This window comes from Rhopilema esculentum, chromosome 19, assembly GCF_057945365.1.
Source record: "Rhopilema esculentum isolate cy_ngs chromosome 19, ASM5794536v1, whole genome shotgun sequence".
NCBI classification, from domain to species: Eukaryota; Metazoa; Cnidaria; class Scyphozoa; order Rhizostomeae; family Rhizostomatidae; genus Rhopilema; species Rhopilema esculentum.
Window position 1 is genome coordinate 2,974,232 of NC_142833.1, and position 15,740 is coordinate 2,989,971.

General features: G+C 34.0%; 3 long non-coding RNA genes across 6 annotated transcripts in view; 2 read left to right on the forward strand and 1 right to left on the reverse strand.

Annotated features, from left to right (window-relative positions):
- Nucleotides 1-15,740, reverse strand: part of LOC135688217 (uncharacterized) — a 75,673-nt gene that overhangs the window by 37,413 nt on the left and 22,520 nt on the right. The gene's annotated exons all lie outside the window — the stretch shown is intronic.
- LOC135687517 (uncharacterized) lies at nucleotides 2,871-4,838 on the forward strand. Its single transcript, XR_016144932.1, has 4 exons — nucleotides 2,871-3,498; nucleotides 3,617-3,721; nucleotides 4,090-4,126; nucleotides 4,618-4,838. It is a non-coding gene; the product is annotated as an uncharacterized LOC135687517 (long non-coding RNA).
- Nucleotides 7,424-9,457, forward strand: LOC148957917 (uncharacterized). The gene is made up of 4 exons (XR_016144931.1): nucleotides 7,424-8,117; nucleotides 8,236-8,340; nucleotides 8,709-8,745; nucleotides 9,237-9,457. It is a non-coding gene; the product is annotated as an uncharacterized LOC148957917 (long non-coding RNA).

The window sequence follows — 15,740 nt, forward strand, 5'->3', positions numbered from 1 at the left end:
TTCATGACCCCGGACCTGCAAAAAAGTTCAAAAAATCTGAAACTTTTCAATAATTTTTTTTTACTCGAAACAAACAAGAGAGTCTTAATAAACGTTTTGAAGAACATTTCGGGTAGTTTCGGTGAATTTTAGGCTCTTATTTTGAAGATAAGGACTTAGTCATTTTTGAAAAGTTTCATGACCCCGGCCCTGCAAAAAAGTTCAAAAATCTGAAATTTTTCAATAATTTTTTTTTACTCGAAACAACCAAGATAGTCTTAATAAACATTTTGAAGAACATTTCGGGTAGTTTCGGTGAATTGTAGGCTCTTATTTTGAAGATAAGGACTTAGTCATTTTTGAAAAGTTTCATGACCCCGGACCTGCAAAAAAGTTCAAAAAATCTAAAATTTTTAAAAAAATTTTTTTTACTCGAAACAACCAAGAGAGTCTTAATAAACGTTTCGAAGAACATTTCGGGTAGTTTCGGTGAATTTTAGGCTCTTACTTTGAAGATAAGGACTTAGTCATTTTTGAAAAGTTTCATGACCCCGGACCTGCAAAAAAGTTCAAAAAATCTGAAATTTTTCAATAACTTTTTTTTACTCGAAACAACCAAGAGAGTCTTAATAAACATTTGAAGAACATTTCGGGTAGTTTCGGTGAATTTTAGGCTCTTTTTTTGAAGATAAGGACTTAGTAATTTCTGAAAAGTTTCATGACCCCGGACCTGCAAAAAAGTTTACAAAATCTGAAATTTTTCAAAAAATTTTTTTTACTCGAAACAACCAATAGAGTCTTAATACACGTTGCGAAAAACATTTTGGGCAGTTTTGGTGAATTTTAGGCTTTTGTTTTAAAAAAAAAGGACTTAGTTATTTTTGAAAAGTTTCATGACACCGGACCTGCAAAAAGTTGAAAAAATCTGAAATTTTCTCAAAATTTTATTTTACTCGAAACAACCTAGAGAGTCTAACTACACGTCACGAACAACATCTCGGGTAGTTTCGGTTAATTTTAGGCTTTTATTTTGAAGATAAGGACTTGGTCATTTTTGAAAAGTGTCATGACCCCGGACCTGCAAAAAAGTTCAAAAAATCTGAAATTTTTCAAAAAAATTTTTTTACTCGAAACAACCAAAAGAGTCTTAATACACGTTGCGAAAAACATTTCGGGCAGTTTTGGTGAATTTTAGGCTTTTATTTTAAAAAAAAGGACTTAGTCATTTTTGAAAAATTTCATGACCCCGGACCTGCAAAAAAGTTCAAAAAATCTGAAACTTTTCCAAAATTTTTTTTTACTCAAAACAACCAAGACAATCTTAATACACGTTGCGAAAAACATTTCGGGCAGTTTTGGTGAATTTTAGGCTTTTATTTTAAAAAAAAGGACTTAGTCATTTTTGAAAAGTTTCATGAGCCCAGACCTGCAAAAAATTCAAAAAATCTGAAATTATTCAAAAAATTTTTTCTCCTCGAAACAACCAAGAGAGTCTTAATAAACGTTTTGAAGAACATTTCGGGTAGTTTCAGTGAATTTTAGGCTTTTATTTTGAAGATAAGAACTTAGTCATTTTTGAAAAGTTTCATGACCCCGGACCTGCAAAAAAGTTCAAAAAATCTGAAATTTTTCAATAATTTTTCTTTACTCGAAACAACCAAGAGAGTCTTAATAAACGTTTTGCAGAACATTTCGGGCAGTTTTGGTGAATTTTAGGCTTTTATTTTAAAAAAAAGGACTTAGTCATTTTTGAAAAGTTTCATGACCCCCCCGGACCTGCAAAAAAGTTCAAAAAATCTGGAATTTTCCAAAAATTTTCTTTCACCTAAAAGAACCAAAAATGCTAAAAAAATACCTTTCCAAAATGTTTTGATGACTTCTGGTTGAACCTCCAAGAGATATCTGGAAAAAAGTAAGAAATAATATACCTAAAATGGTTGAGACTAGAGCTTGAAAAACATGAGAAAGGTTATGAATTTTCAAAAACATTTTTTTACTCAAAACAACCAAGAGAGTCTTAATAAAGGTTCCGAAAAACATTTCGGGTAGTTTCGGTGAATCTTAGGCTCTTATTTTGAAGATAATGACTAGTCATTTCTGAAAAATTTCATGACCCCGGACCTGCAAAAAAGTTCAAAAAATCTGAAATTTTCCCAAAAACTTTTTTTACTCAAAACAACCAAGAGAGTCTTAATAAAGTTTCCGAAAAACATTTCGGGTAGTTTCGGTGAATCTTAGGCTCTTATTTTAAAGATAATGACTCGTCATTTCTGAAAAATTTCATGACCCCGGACCTGCAAAAAAGTTCAAAAAATCTGAAATTTTCCCAAAAATTTTTTTACTCGAAACAACCTAGAGAGTCTTAATAAACGTTTTGAAGAACATTTCGGGTAGTTTCGGTGAATTTTAGGCTCTTATTTTGAAGATAAGGACTTAGTCATTTTTGAAAAGTTTCATGACCCTGGACCTGCAAAAAAGTTCAAAAAATCTGAAATTTTTCAATAATTTTTTTTTACTCGAAACAACCAAGAGAGTCTTAATAAACATTTTGAAGAACATTTCGGGTAGTTTCGGTGAATTTTAGGCTCTTATTTTGAAGATAAGGACTTAGTCATTTCTGAAAAGTTTTATGACCCCGGACCTGCAAAAAAGTTCACAAAATCTGAAATTTTTTAAAAATTATTTTTTACTCGAAACAACCAATAGATTCTTAATACACGTTGCGAAAAACATTTCGGGCAGTTTTGGTGAATTTTAGGCTTTTATTTTAAAAAAAAGGACTTACTCATTTTTGAAATGTTTCATGACCCCGGATCTGCAAAAAAGTTCAAAAAATCTGGAATTTTCCAAAAATTTTCTTTTACCTAAAAGAACCAAAAATGCTAAGAAAATCTTTCCAAAATGTTTTGATGACTTCTGGTTGAACCTCCAAGAGATATCTGGAAAAAAGTAAGAAATCACTATAACTAAAATTCGGATATGCAAATCAACCCCGAACAAAAGATCCACACCGCCCCGCGATTCAAACGGTTTTGAGCCAAAACCGCTCGGCCGATTTTCAAAATTCTTTTTTCCACTGAATCCTAGATCCTCGAGGCTCAAACATAAGGTCCGCTTTTTCGTATTTTCGCTTCCGTTTTTGAGATATTAACGGTTTTCTCCCGGGTTCGTTCCAAAATCTCGCGATCACGATTAGTGCTCTCCGTGGTCTTTGTCCCGTGTTTCTATAGGTTCTTTCTCTCTCTTTTCTCTTGCTCTCTACAAAAGATTTCAAAACTCCTTCCAACAGCAACCCTTCAATTTGAACGGAGGCTTTTCAAATTCGTTTCGCTTTCCACAAAGAATCTACTGTGTGCCGATAATTTCGGTGACTTGGAATTGGATGATAAATCTTCGTGCACTGCTGCTTGGCATTCCTTTTCGAACTCGAAGCGGTCGCCGACGGTCGTGTTGTGTGTTACAGCTACAGCTACAGCTACAGCTCCAGTAGTCAATCGTGCTGGGTGTTCTCGATCTCAGGTGAGTCTCCTTGGCTTTTTTTATCAACTGGTTTTTTATTGATCGACGATTGAACCCCGTTTTGTTATTTCGTTTGCAAGAGCCATGTAATTAGTGCTTTTGACGATCTTCGTTTTAGTAGCTACGTACGGTACACGCGCTGCTACCTGATATTTGGTTTTGCGATGGCTGCTGGCTGTTCCGGTTCTAAACTGGCATCAGAATCGATGGCATGCGAATACAAGTAAGCGTTGTTATTCTTACGTGTTTTCGATATTACTTATTTCAAATGATTTTGTGCTCATTTCGATGAGATTCCACTAAAAACCGGCCTTTAAATACCAGCCGCTTACTGCTAGACCCCCGCCCCGAACGGCGAATTTTTACCTCTTCTCGTGGTTTTGTGCTAAAAGGAAACTGGATTTGCTTTATAGCAATCAAAGTATGAAGAATTGTGGTAGATTTTTCCTGCTGTTTATTCTTGATGCAAGAAGATTTTATTTTCATAGGAAACCCGTTGTAATGCGAATTATGTAATGCCAGCCCCTAAATTTTTATGCCTAACGAGAACCCTTTGCAGCAACTTTTCCTAACCGCCATCCTTTTTTGTAGATAAACGATCGGATTCGCTGACTTTTTGGTACAACAAGTGAGTATTTTTCGATTAAAATTTCAGTTTTTTCTGTGAGCTTTCCACCGAGAAGAATAGGATTTTATTTCCTCTTAAGTTAAAATTATTTCTAGCTTTGAGAGCATTTTCGGAATTGTGAATGAATCATTCTAGAAACCATTTTAAATGACTTTCTGCTTATTTGGGTGAAATTACACTAAAAACCGTTTGCTAAAGGAGTCACTAGACTCGCCTCGAATGTGTTTCTCCTAATATTTTACCTCTTTGTAGTTTTGTCCTTCAAGGAAAATGGATTTGCTGCATTGCTCTCTTAACAACAACAATTTCAAATGATTTCATGCTTAATTTGATGAAATTACACTAAAAACCGGCCGCTTAAAGAGCTGGCTAGGCTCTCGAGGCGAACAGTTTTTCTGAAATTTTTACAAAGCATTGTGACTATCGATTTCCTTAAAACGTGCTTTCGTTAACCATGGAATAACATCTTCATTATTCTTTTTGTTCTTCAGCTAGATCAAAGAGCATTTCAAGCAATAATTACGACGCTGACGTGATTCTCGGACCTTCGAAACGAAATTGATGGCATTTATGCTGGCGTTAAATCAAATGATGAAACAAGAAAAAACTTGACTGTGGAGAAAAGGACTAAAGTTATATAGATCAGCTGTTGTCCGTAAATTGTATTTTGTTAATTTGTTGTTAGAGTAAGATTCCTTTCTGATGCACGAAACTTGGCTGTTTTTTATCTTTCTATTTCTTAACTGCTTTGTTCCTGCATTGTTTCAAAAGCTAATTGTGACGAAGATATGATATGTGGACCTCAAATGTATAGAACTGCATAATAACTCTATAACTCTTTGGAGTTTAGAAGAGGAGTCATTAATTCCTTTATGAATCGGCATAAATATTTAGGAATTTCAATTCTTAAAAAATTTTTAGATGATATATATCTAAACGAGCACCATGGACCAATAACGGCTTACAGGAATTTATAGTTGGAAAACTTTAATGTTTGATTCAAAATAAACAGAGGAACTTTGAAGGTGGCCCGAAATTAAATCTTAAAACAACATCACAAGTGAACAAGAATTGAACGAAATGCTACGATAAAGATATTCACGTTGGATTCAAAATGAACATTACAGCTTTAAGAATGGCCTTAGAAAATATTTATAAGCGCCCTATAAGTCGACGAGGGCTAAGAGTGTATGATTGGAAAACTTGAAAATTTGATTCTGGCTAAATAGGAGAAATTATAGGATTAACCCATGAAATTTTTTCCTTCAAGGAAAATGGATTTGTTGTATTCGTCGCTTAACAAGACCATATGAAAATGATTTTATGCTTAATTTGATGAAATTACACTAAAAACCGGTTGCTTACTGCTAGACCCCTGCCGCCTAACGGTGAATTTTTGCCTCTTTTCGTGGTTTTGTGCTGAAAGGAAGCTGGATTGTTACTGTAGATTGTGCCTGCATCATTTTCGGAATTGTAAATGAATCATTCTAGAAACCATTTTAAATGACTTCCTGCTTATTTGGGTGAAATTACACCCATTACTATCGCTAGGAAGGGGGGAGCCTCTACCCCTTCTCTATTTCAGGCGACCCCCTGACTAGCGATAGTCACAGGAGTGCGAGTAATTTTTTTATCACGTGACCTATGCGGAGCCAATTTTTTTCAAATCGAGGTTGATACACCTCTTGTCTTTTCCGAGGCTAATCTGCAAACTCATAGGGGGCTTCGACAGAATTCTTGTCTTTGCCGAGGCTAATTTTACTATCATTCATAGGGGGTATTAAGAAAATTCTTGTCTTTTCCGAGGCTAATCTATGTACTCTACCGTAGGGTCACTGGCAAGCCCGCGTAGCGGGCTTCGTAGGGGAGTAATATACCTAAAATGGTTGAGACTAAAGCTTGAAAAACATGAGAAAGGTTATGAATTTTCAAAAACATTTTTTTACTCAAAACAACCAAGAGAGTCTTAAAAAAGGTTCCGAAAAACATTTCGGGTAGTTTCGGTGATTCTTAGGCTCTTATTTTAAAGATAACGACTAGTCATTTTTGAAAAATTTCATGACCCCGGACCTGCAAAAAAGTTTAAAAATCTGAAATTTTTCAAAAATTTTATTTTACTTCAAAGAACCAAGAGAGTCTTAATAAACGTTCCAAAGAACATTTCGGGTAGTTTCGGTGAATTTCAGGCTCTTATTTTTAGAAAAAGGACTTAGTCATTTTTGAAAAGTTTCATTACCCCGGACCTGCAAAAAAGTTCAAAAAATCTGAAATTTTTCAATAATTTTTTTTTTACTCGAAACAACCAAGAGAGTCTTAATACACGTTGCGAAAAACATTTCGGGCAGTTTTGGTGAATTTTAGGCTTTTTTTTTAAAAAAAGGACTTAGTCATTTTTGAAAAGTTTCATGACCCCGGACCTGCAAAAAGTTGAAAAAATCTGAAATTTTCTCAAAATCTTTTTTTACTCGAAACAACCTAGAGAGTCTAACTACACGTCGCGAACAACATCTCGGGTAGTTTCGGTTAATTTTAGGCTTTTATTTTGAAGATAAGGACTTAGTCATTTTTGAAAAGTTTCATGACCCCTGACCTTTAAAAAAGTTCAAAAAATCTGAAATTTTTCAAAAAATTTTTTTTACTCGAAACAACCAAGAGAGTCTTAATAAACGTTTTGAAGAACATTTTGGGTAGCTTCGGTGAATTTTAGGCTTTTATTTTGAAGATAAGGACTTAGTCATTTTTGAAAAGTTTCATGACCCCGGACCTGTAAAAAAGTTCAAAAAAACTGAAATTTTTCAAAAATTTTTTTTACTCGAAACAACCTAGAGAGTCTAAATACACGTTGCAAACAACATTTCGGGTAGTTTCGGTGAATTTTAGGCTCTTATTTTAAAAAAAAGGACTTAGTCATTTTTGAAAAGTTTCATGACCCCGGACTTGCAAAAAAGTACAAAAAATCCGAAATTTTTCAAAAAAATTTTTTGACTCGAAACAACCAAGAGAGTCTTAATACACGTTGCGAAAAACATTTCGGGTAGTTTCGGTGAATTTTAGGCTCTTATTTTAAAGATAACAACTTAGCCATTTTTGACAAATTTCATGACCCCGGACCTGCAAAAAAGTTCAAAAAATCTGATATTTTTCAATAAATTTTTTTTACTCGAAACAACCTAGAGAGTCTAATTACATGTTGCGAAAAACATCTCGGCTAGTTTCGGTGAATTTTAAGCTCTTCTTTTAAAGATAACGACTTAGTTATTTTTGAAAAAAACTTCATAGTTCCGGACCTGCAAAAAAGTTCAAAAAATCTGGAATTTTCCAAAAATTTTCTTTTACCTAAAAGAACCAAAAATGCTAAGAAAATCTTTCCAAAATGTTTTGATGACTTCTGGTTGAACCTCCAAGAGATATCTGGAAAAAAGTAAGAAATCACTATAACTAAAATTCGGATATGCAAATCAACCCCGAACAAAAGATCCACACCGCCCCGCGATTCAAACGGTTTTGAGCCAAAACCGCTCGGCCGATTTTCAAAATTCTTTTTTCCACTGAATCCTAGATCCTCGAGGCTCAAACATAAGGTCCGCTTTTTCGTATTTTCGCTTCCGTTTTTGAGATATTAACGGTTTTCTCCCGGGTTCGTTCCAAAATCTCGCGATCACGATTAGTGCTCTCCGTGGTCTTTGTCCCGTGTTTCTATAGGTTCTTTCTCTCTCTTTTCTCTTGCTCTCTACAAAAGATTTCAAAACTCCTTCCAACAGCAACCCTTCAATTTGAACGGAGGCTTTTCAAATTCGTTTCGCTTTCCACAAAGAATCTACTGTGTGCCGATAATTTCGGTGACTTGGAATTGGATGATAAATCTTCGTGCACTGCTGCTTGGCATTCCTTTTCGAACTCGAAGCGGTCGCCGACGGTCGTGTTGTGTGTTACAGCTACAGCTACAGCTACAGCTCCAGTAGTCAATCGTGCTGGGTGTTCTCGATCTCAGGTGAGTCTCCTTGGCTTTTTTTATCAACTGGTTTTTTATTGATCGACGATTGAACCCCGTTTTGTTATTTCGTTTGCAAGAGCCATGTAATTAGTGCTTTTGACGATCTTTGTTTTAGTAGCTACGTACGGTACACGCGCTGCTACCTGATATTTGGTTTTGCGATGGCTGCTGGCTGTTCCGGTTCTAAACTGGCATCAGAATCGATGGCATGCGAATACAAGTAAGCGTTGTTATTCTTACGTGTTTTCGATATTACTTATTTCAAATGATTTTGTGCTCATTTCGATGAGATTCCACTAAAAACCGGCCTTTAAATACCAGCCGCTTACTGCTAGACCCCCGCCCCGAACGGCGAATTTTTACCTCTTCTCGTGGTTTTGTGCTAAAAGGAAACTGGATTTGCTTTATAGCAATCAAAGTATGAAGAATTGTGGTAGATTTTTCCTGCTGTTTATTCTTGATGCAAGAAGATTTTATTTTCATAGGAAACCCGTTGTAATGCGAATTATGTAATGCCAGCCCCTAAATTTTTATGCCTAACGAGAACCCTTTGCAGCAACTTTTCCTAACCGCCATCCTTTTTTGTAGATAAACGATCGGATTCGCTGACTTTTTGGTACAACAAGTGAGTATTTTTCGATTAAAATTTCAGTTTTTTCTGTGAGCTTTCCACCGAGAAGAATAGGATTTTATTTCCTCTTAAGTTAAAATTATTTCTAGCTTTGAGAGCATTTTCGGAATTGTGAATGAATCATTCTAGAAACCATTTTAAATGACTTTCTGCTTATTTGGGTGAAATTACACTAAAAACCGTTTGCTAAAGGAGTCACTAGACTCGCCTCGAATGTGTTTCTCCTAATATTTTACCTCTTTGTAGTTTTGTCCTTCAAGGAAAATGGATTTGCTGCATTGCTCTCTTAACAACAACAATTTCAAATGATTTCATGCTTAATTTGATGAAATTACACTAAAAACCGGCCGCTTAAAGAGCTGGCTAGGCTCTCGAGGCGAACAGTTTTTCTGAAATTTTTACAAAGCATTGTGACTATCGATTTCCTTAAAACGTGCTTTCGTTAACCATGGAATAACATCTTCATTATTCTTTTTGTTCTTCAGCTAGATCAAAGAGCATTTCAAGCAATAATTACGACGCTGACGTGATTCTCGGACCTTCGAAACGAAATTGATGGCATTTATGCTGGCGTTAAATCAAATGATGAAACAAGAAAAAACTTGACTGTGGAGAAAAGGACTAAAGTTATATAGATCAGCTGTTGTCCGTAAATTGTATTTTGTTAATTTGTTGTTAGAGTAAGATTCCTTTCTGATGCACGAAACTTGGCTGTTTTTTATCTTTCTATTTCTTAACTGCTTTGTTCCTGCATTGTTTCAAAAGCTAATTGTGACGAAGATATGATATGTGGACCTCAAATGTATAGAACTGCATAATAACTCTATAACTCTTTGGAGTTTAGAAGAGGAGTCATTAATTCCTTTATGAATCGGCATAAATATTTAGGAATTTCAATTCTTAAGAAATTTTTAGATGATATATATCTAAACGAGCACCATGGACCAATAACGGCTTACAGGAATTTATAGTTGGAAAACTTTAATGTTTGATTCAAAATAAACAGAGGAACTTTGAAGGTGGCCCGAAATTAAATCTTAAAACAACATCACAAGTGAACAAGAATTGAACGAAATGCTACGATAAAGATATTCACGTTGGATTCAAAATGAACATTACAGCTTTAAGAATGGCCTTAGAAAATATTTATAAGCGCCCTATAAGTCGACGAGGGCTAAGAGTGTATGATTGGAAAACTTGAAAATTTGATTCTGGCTAAATAGGAGAAATTATAGGATTAACCCATGAAATTTTTTCCTTCAAGGAAAATGGATTTGTTGTATTCGTCGCTTAACAAGACCATATGAAAATGATTTTATGCTTAATTTGATGAAATTACACTAAAAACCGGTTGCTTACTGCTAGACCCCTGCCGCCTAACGGTGAATTTTTGCCTCTTTTCGTGGTTTTGTGCTGAAAGGAAGCTGGATTGTTACTGTAGATTGTGCCTGCATCATTTTCGGAATTGTAAATGAATCATTCTAGAAACCATTTTAAATGACTTCCTGCTTATTTGGGTGAAATTACACCCATTACTATCGCTAGGAAGGGGGGAGCCTCTACCCCTTCTCTATTTCAGGCGACCCCCTGACTAGCGATAGTCACAGGAGTGCGAGTAATTTTTTTATCACGTGACCTATGCGGAGCCAATTTTTTTCAAATCGAGGTTGATACACCTCTTGTCTTTTCCGAGGCTAATCTGCAAACTCATAGGGGGCTTCGACAGAATTCTTGTCTTTGCCGAGGCTAATTTTACTATCATTCATAGGGGGTATTAAGAAAATTCTTGTCTTTTCCGAGGCTAATCTATGTACTCTACCGTAGGGTCACTGGCAAGCCCGCGTAGCGGGCTTCGTAGGGGAGTAATATACCTAAAATGGTTGAGACTAAAGCTTGAAAAACATGAGAAAGGTTATGAATTTTCAAAAACATTTTTTTACTCAAAACAACCAAGAGAGTCTTAAAAAAGGTTCCGAAAAACATTTCGGGTAGTTTCGGTGATTCTTAGGCTCTTATTTTAAAGATAACGACTAGTCATTTTTGAAAAATTTCATGACCCCGGACCTGCAAAAAAGTTTAAAAATCTGAAATTTTTCAAAAATTTTATTTTACTTCAAAGAACCAAGAGAGTCTTAATAAACGTTCCAAAGAACATTTCGGGTAGTTTCGGTGAATTTCAGGCTCTTATTTTTAGAAAAAGGACTTAGTCATTTTTGAAAAGTTTCATTACCCCGGACCTGCAAAAAAGTTCAAAAAATCTGAAATTTTTCAATAATTTTTTTTTTACTCGAAACAACCAAGAGAGTCTTAATACACGTTGCGAAAAACATTTCGGGCAGTTTTGGTGAATTTTAGGCTTTTTTTTTAAAAAAAGGACTTAGTCATTTTTGAAAAGTTTCATGACCCCGGACCTGCAAAAAGTTGAAAAAATCTGAAATTTTCTCAAAATCTTTTTTTACTCGAAACAACCTAGAGAGTCTAACTACACGTCGCGAACAACATCTCGGGTAGTTTCGGTTAATTTTAGGCTTTTATTTTGAAGATAAGGACTTAGTCATTTTTGAAAAGTTTCATGACCCCTGACCTTTAAAAAAGTTCAAAAAATCTGAAATTTTTCAAAAAATTTTTTTTACTCGAAACAACCAAGAGAGTCTTAATAAACGTTTTGAAGAACATTTTGGGTAGCTTCGGTGAATTTTAGGCTTTTATTTTGAAGATAAGGACTTAGTCATTTTTGAAAAGTTTCATGACCCCGGACCTGTAAAAAAGTTCAAAAAAACTGAAATTTTTCAAAAATTTTTTTTACTCGAAACAACCTAGAGAGTCTAAATACACGTTGCAAACAACATTTCGGGTAGTTTCGGTGAATTTTAGGCTCTTATTTTAAAAAAAAGGACTTAGTCATTTTTGAAAAGTTTCATGACCCCGGACTTGCAAAAAAGTACAAAAAATCCGAAATTTTTCAAAAAAATTTTTTGACTCGAAACAACCAAGAGAGTCTTAATACACGTTGCGAAAAACATTTCGGGTAGTTTCGGTGAATTTTAGGCTCTTATTTTAAAGATAACAACTTAGCCATTTTTGACAAATTTCATGACCCCGGACCTGCAAAAAAGTTCAAAAAATCTGATATTTTTCAATAAATTTTTTTTACTCGAAACAACCTAGAGAGTCTAATTACATGTTGCGAAAAACATCTCGGCTAGTTTCGGTGAATTTTAAGCTCTTCTTTTAAAGATAACGACTTAGTTATTTTTGAAAAAAACTTCATAGTTCCGGACCTGCAAAAAAGTTCAAAAAATCTGGAATTTTCCAAAAATTTTCTTTTACCTAAAAGAACCAAAAATGCTAAGAAAATACCTTTCCAAAATGTTTTGATGACTTCTGGTTGAACCTCCAAGAGATATCTGGAAAAAAGTAAGAAATAATATACCTAAAATGGTTGAGACTAAAGCTTGAAAAACATGAGAAAGGTTATGAATTTTCAAAAACATTTTTTTACTCAAAACAACCAAGAGAGTCTTAATAAAGGTTCCGAAAAACATTTCGGGTAGTTTCGGTGATTCTTAGGCTCTTATTTTAAAGATAACGACTAGTCATTTTTGAAAAATTTCATGACCCCGGACCTGCAAAAAAGTTCAAAAAATCTGAAATTTTTCAAAAATTTTTTTTTACTTGAAAGAACCAAGAGAGTCTTAATAAACGTTCCAAAGAACATTTCGGGTAGTTTCGGTGAATTTCAGGCTCTTATTTTTAGAAAAAGGACTTAGTGATTTTTGAAAAGTTTCATTAACCCTGGACCTGCAAAAAAGTTCAAAAAATCTGAAATTTTTCAATAATTTTTTTTTTACTCGAAACAACCTAGAGAGTCTAACTACACGTTGCGAACAACATCTGGGGTAGTTTCGGTTAATTTTAGGCTTTTAGTTTGAAGATAAGGACTTAGTCATTTTTGAAAAGTTTCATGACCCCTGACCTTTAAAAAAGTTCAAAAAATCTGAAATTTTTCCAAAATTTTTTTTTACTTGAAACAACCAAGACAGTCTTAATACACGTTGCGAACAACATTTCGGGCAGTTTTGGTGAGTTTTAGGCTTTAATTTTAAAAAAAGGCCTAAGTCATTTTTGAAAAGTTTCATGACCCCAGACCTGCAAAAAAGTTCAAAAAATCTGAAATTTTTCAAAAAAATTTTTTTACTCGAAACAACCAAGAGAGTTTTAATAAACGTTTTGAAGAACATTTCGGGTAGCTTCGGTGAATTTTAGGCTTTTATTTTGAAGATAAGGACTTAGTCATTTTTGAAAAGTTTCATGACCCGGGACCTGCAAAAAAGTTCAAAAAATCTGAAATTGTTCAATAATTTTGTTTTACTCGAAACAACCAAGAGAGGCTTAATATAGGTTGCGAAAAACATTTCGGGCAATTTTGGTGAATTTTAGGCTTTTATTTCAAAAAAGGACTTAGTCATTTTTGAAAAGTTTCATGACCCCGGACCTGCAAAAAAGTTCAAAAAATCTGAAATTTTCCCAAAATTTTTTTTACTCGAAACAATCAAGAGAGTCTAATTACACGTTGCGAACAAAATCTCGGGTAGTTTCGGTTAATTTTAGGCTCTTATTTTGAAGATAAGGACTTAGTCATTTTTGAAAAATTTCATGACCCCCGACCTGCAAAAAAGTTCAAAAAATCTGAAATTTTTCACAAATTTCTTTTGACTCGAAACAACCAAGAGAGTCTAAATACACGTTGCGAACAACATCTCGGGTAATTTCGGGTAATTTTAGGCTCTTACTTTTAAAAAAAGGACTTAGTCATTTTTGAAAAGTTTCATGACCCCGGACCTGCAAAAAAGTTCAAAAAGTCTGAAATTTTCTCAAAAAATTTTTTTTACTTGAAACAACTTAGAGAGTCTAAATACACGTTGCGCACAACATCTCGGGTAGTTTTGGTGAATTTTAGGCTCTTATTTTGAAGATAAGGACTTAGTCATTTTTGAAAAGTTTCATGACCCCGGACCTACAAAAAAGTTCAAAAAATCTGAAGTTTTTCAATAATTTTGTTTTACTCGAAACAACCAAGAGAGTCTTAATAAACGTTTTGAAGAACATTTCGGGTAGTTTCGGTGAATTTTAGGCTCTTATTTTCAAGATAATGACTTAGTCATTTTTGAAAAGTTTTATGACCCCGGACCTGCAAAAAAGTTCAAAAAATCTGAAATTGTCCCAAAATTTTTTTTTACTCGAAACAACCAAGAGAGTCTTAATATACGTTGCGAAAAACATTTCAGGCAGTTTTGGTGAATTTTAGGCTTTTATTTTAAAAAAGGACTTAGTCATTTTTGAAAAGTTTCATGACCCCGGACCTGCAAAAATGTTCAAAAAATCTGAAATTTTCCCAAAATTTTTTTTCTCGAAACAACCTAGAGAGTCTAAATACACGTTGCAAACAACATTTTGGGTAGTTTCGGTGAATTTTAGGCTCTTATTTTAAAAAAAAGGACTTTGTCATTTTTGAAAAGTTTCATAAGCCCAAACCTGCAAAAAATTTCAAAAAATCTGAAATTTTTCAAAAAAATTTTTTTACTCCAAGGAACCAAGAGAGTCTAAATACACGTTGCGAACAACATCTCGGGTAGCTTCCGTTAATTTCAGGCTTTTATTTTTTAAAAAAGGAGTTAGTCATTTTTGAAAAGTTTCATGACCCCTGACCTGCAAAAGAGTTCAAAAAATCTGAAATTTTTCACAAATTTTTTTTACTCGAAACAGGCAAGAGAGTCTTAATATACGTTGCGAAAAACATTTCAGGCAGTTTTGGTGAATTTAAGGCTTTTATTTTAAAAAAGGACTTAGTCATTTTTGAAAAGTTTCATGACCCCGGACCTGCAAAAATGTTCAAAAAATCTGAAATTTTCCCAAAAATTTTTTTTCTCGAAACAACCTAGAGAGTCTAAATACACGTTGCAAACAACATTTCGGGTAGTTTCGGTGAATTTTAGGCTCTTATTTTAAAAAAAAGGACTTTGTCATTTTTGAAAAGTTTCATAAGCCCAAACCTGCAAAAAATTTCAAAAAATCTGAAATTTTTCAAAAATTTTTTTTTACTCCTAGGAACCAAGAGAGTCTAAATACACGTTGCGAACAACATCTCGGGTAGCTTCGGTTAATTTCAGGCTTTTATTTTTAAAAAAAGGAGTTAGTCATTTTTGAAAAGTTTCATGACCCCGGACCTGCAAAAAAGTTCAAAAAATCTGAAATTTTTCAAAAATTTTCTTTTACCTAAAAGAACCAAAAATGCTAAGAAAATACCTTTCTAAAATGTTTTGATGACTTCTGGTTGAACCTCCAAGAGATATCTGGAAAAAAGTAAGAAATAATATACCTAAAATGGTTGAGACTAATGCTTGAAAAACACGAGAAAGGTTATGAATTTTCAAAAACATTTTTTTACTCAAAACAACCAAGAGAGTCTTAATAAACGTTCCAAAGAACATTTCGGGTAGTTTCGGTGAATATTAGGCTCTTTTTTTGAAGATAAGGACTCAGTCATTTTTGAAAAGTTTCATGACCCCTGACCTGCAAAAAAGTTCAAAAAATCTGAAATTTTTCACAAATTTTTTTTTACTCGAAACAACCAAGAGAGTCTAACTACACGTCGCGAACAACATCTCGGGTAGTTTGGGTTAATTTTAGGCTTTTATTTTGAAGATAAGGACTTAGTCATTTTTGAAAAGTTTCATGACCCCGGACCTGCAAAAAAGTTCAAAAAATCTGAAACTTTTCAATAATTTTTTTTTACTCGAAACAAACAAGAGAGTCTTAATAAACGTTTTGAAGAACATTTCGGGTAGTTTCGGTGAATTTTAGGCTCTTATTTTGAAGATAAGGACTTAGTCATTTTTGAAAAGTTTCATGACCCCGGCCCTGCAAAAAAGTTCAAAAAATCTGAAATTTTTCAATAATTTTTTTTTACTCGAAACAACCAAGATAGT